Source organism: Cebus imitator, unplaced genomic scaffold (genome assembly GCF_001604975.1).
Source record: "Cebus imitator isolate Cc_AM_T3 unplaced genomic scaffold, Cebus_imitator-1.0 Scaffold61, whole genome shotgun sequence".
NCBI classification, from domain to species: Eukaryota; Metazoa; Chordata; class Mammalia; order Primates; family Cebidae; genus Cebus; species Cebus imitator.
Window position 1 is genome coordinate 5,039,280 of NW_016107376.1, and position 3,660 is coordinate 5,042,939.

General features: G+C 45.1%; 1 protein-coding gene across 1 annotated transcript in view; it reads left to right on the forward strand.

The window, feature by feature from the left end:
- Positions 1-3,660, forward strand: part of ACBD7 (acyl-CoA binding domain containing 7) — a 9,418-nt gene that overhangs the window by 4,649 nt on the left and 1,109 nt on the right. The window lies entirely within an intron of this gene.

Below are 3,660 nucleotides of genomic sequence, written 5' to 3' on the forward strand. Positions count from 1 at the left end.
CCCAGGTTGGAGTACAGTGGCAGGATCTCAGTTCACTGCAACCTCCGCCTCCTGGATTCAAGTGATTCTCCTGCCTCAGCCTCCAGAGTAGCTAGGATTACAGGTGCTCATCACCACACCTAGCTAATTTCTGTATTTTTTTAGTGGAGACATGGTTTCACCATGTATTGCAAATACTTTTTTAAGTTTTTTCTAGAACTTGCTTTTTTCCCCCAAAAAAGCCTTATCATAAAGATAACAATAGCTAGCCTTTATTGAGCACTCACTGTATGCCAAGCATGATTTTATCTACTTTATCTACTTGTTCACTGATTTAAATCCTCCTGACAACTTTGTGAATAGGAGTTATGATCGCCTCATATTTCAGGGGAAGAAACAGGCACAGAGAGGTGCAATCTCTTGCCCAAGGTCACACAGCTGTTAAGTGATGGAGCTGAGATTCAAACCAAGTCAGTCTGGCTCTAGAGCCATGTTCTTAACCATCGCATTACGTATAAAGTAGCCGAGAGTTTCTTAGGAAGACACGCAGAAGACGAGGCATCCCTTGTTCCATGCTCCATGCTTCTCAGTCCCCCATGGGAACTGGGTAGGAGATGGGCCATATTCAAGGTTATTGAGGCTGAAGACCTTGATCTCCAACTTACAGTTGGTTTTTGCTCTTCACGAAACAGCTGTTCTGGTTGTGGACTGTTCCTGGACCAAACCAAGGGTCAGGCTGCGTCTTCTCTCTGCTCAGTAATGAGATGCAGATAGATGAACTGGGAGAGAAGAGAGTTTATTTCTGTGACTGGGTACAAGGAGAAGGCCTGGAAATTATCGCCAGACCAACTCAAAATTACAAAATTTTCCAGAGCTTATATACCTTCTAAGTTATATGTCGGCATGTAAGTGTGCATTCATCTAAAGACTTAAGTTATTAACTTCTTCTCTTTTATAACTAAGAGCTGAGCCCTGAATACCTTTCTCTGGAGCCTTAGTAAATTTACTTCAAATAGATGTAAATTTACATCTATCTGAAGGTGATTACCCTTATGTTGTCTCCTGCTAAGACCTAGAGGTTTGGGGAGTTCCTTCAGACCCCAGTAAAGCCTGTTTGTGGAGGTCTGAGGATTATCTTCAGACCCCAATAAAACTCATTTAATCCTAAATGGGTCCTGCTAAGAATTTCTTCATTATCTTGTCATGCCTCAAGGACCAGGAAGGGCCTGGGCAAAACTTTGGTGGGTTTCTTTTTTTTTCTTTTGAGATGGAGTTTCACTCTTGTTGCCCAGGCTGGAGTGCAATGGCATGATCTCATCTCACTACAACCTCTGCCTCCCAGATTCGAGTGATTCTCCTGCCTCAGCCTCCCAAGTAGCTGGGATTACAGACATGTGCCACCATGCCAGGCTAATTTTTTGTATTTTTAGTAGAGTCAGCGTCCCAAGTAGCTGAGATTATGGGCACATGCCACCATGCCCAGCTAATTTTTTGTATTTTTTTAGTAGAGATGGGGTTACAATACAAATTCTCCATATTGGTCAGGCTGGTCTCAAACTCCTGACCTTAGGTGATTCGCCCACCTTTGCCTCCCACAGTGCTGGGATTACAACTGTGAGCCACCGTGCCCAACCTTGGTGGGTTTTTGTTACATTGCAGCCTTTGTATGAGGACACTGACTCTTTCCGCTTTTAATATTTAACTTAGCCTCTGGGTCAATGCTGAAGCAGTTGTTATGGAGGCCTGCCGGGTCAGCCGTTAGGGAGACCTGGCCTGCCACACAGTACTGCCTGTCTTTGGGGCTGGAAGGAAACTTGACCCAGCGACTCTGCGGAGCCCACGGGGTACTGAGGTTACAATGGGGCTCTCCGCTTTCGCTCCTAGGCCTTTAGATCCACGGGGAGATCTGGCATCAGAAGTATGGGGAGGGGGGTGCGGCCAGCATACGTCCTTGAACTTCCCCTCTTTGATAGCCAGGCTCCTGACAATTCCTGCTTATCCCAAATTTTAAAAAATAACACAAGATAAAACACAGTTTATTTGAAAAATCTGTAAAGGAAAATAATCAAGAAGCCCTTCGTGAGTATAAACTAAGAGGTTAGAAGGAGAAAGGGATGAAGTATCTGCGAACACTCAGGCTCCGGAGGAGAGTGGACTTCCTTGTATATTTCAGCTACTGGCTGAACCCTGGGCCACCCAGAGGGTCTTTTGGAGTTAATGAGGTCCCCGTTTTCAGAGTTAACTCGGGTCAAGTGTTGCTGCTTAAGTACCTGTTGTTTTTTTTGTTGTTGTTTGTTTGTTTGTTTGAGACAGAATCTCACTTTGTCGCTCAGGTTAGAGGGCAGTGGCGCTGTCTCAGCTCACTACAACCTCTGCCTCCCAGGTTTAAGCAATTCTTGTGCCTCAGCCTTCTGAGTAGCTGGGATTACAGATGTGTGAAACCATGCCCAGCTAATTTTTGTATTTTTAGTAGAGACAGGGTTTTGCTATGTTCGCCATGCTGGTCTGGAACTACTAACCTCAAGTGATTCCTCCTGCCTTGGCCTCCCAAAGTGCTGGGATTACAGACATGAGCCGCTATGCCAGGCTTAAGTACACTGTATACAAAGTTTAGCTCATGAGATCAGGAGATCAAGACCATCCTGGCCAACATGGTGAAACCCAGTCTCTACTAAAAATACAAAATTAGCTGGGCATGGTGGCACACATCTGTAGTCCCAGCTACTTGGGAGGCTGAGGCAGGATAATCACTTGAACCCGGGAGGTGGAGGTTGCAGTGAGCCTAGATAGTGCCACTGCACTCCAGCCTGGCGACAGAACAAGACTCCGTCTCAAAAAATATATTTGAATAAAAATAAAAATAAATAATAAAAAACGTTGCCAGAAAGTCTACAAACATACTACTCAAGTATATTGTATACAGAGTTTCTCTAATCAGTTCTAAATTGGCTAAGCAACACCTCTTTTCCAGAATTCCGTTGCAATAAATCTTATAATTTAGGTTTTAGTGTGAAAAGGAATCTGTACAAGCAATTCAACCAAATCAGGAATATTGATTACTCACAGAAACTGGCTAGGTCTAAATAATACTGATATGGAAGAATGTAGGCACGAGGGCACTGGAAGAGAAATGCCGTAGACGATGGTGTCAGCTGGTAGCAAAGCCCCTGCATGTAGTCAAGTGTGGACTGAGGCAGAAGAGGAAGGGTACATTCGTGAGGTGATCCAGAAAACTGCATTGAGTATAAATAATGCCAAAAAAAAAAAGCCAACTGGCCACGTGCAGTGGCTCACGCCTATAGTCCCAGCACTTTGGGAGGCTGAGGCAAGTGGATCATTTGAAGTCAGGAGTTCAAGACTAGCCTGGCCAACATGACCAAATCCCATCTCTACAAAAAATACAGAAATTGGCCGGGCGCGGTGGCTCATGCCTGTAATCTCAACACTTTAGGAGGCCAAGGCGGGCAGATCACGAGGTCAGAAGATTGAGACCATCCTGGCCAACATGGTGAAAAAATACAAAATATTAGTCTAGTGCGGTGGTGCACGTCTGTAGTTTCAGCTATTTGGGAGGCTGAGGCAGGGGAATCACTTGAACCTGGGAGGTGGAGGTTGCAATGAGCCGAGATCGCGCCACTGCACTCCAGCTTGGCAACAGAGCAAGACTCTGTCTCAAAAAAA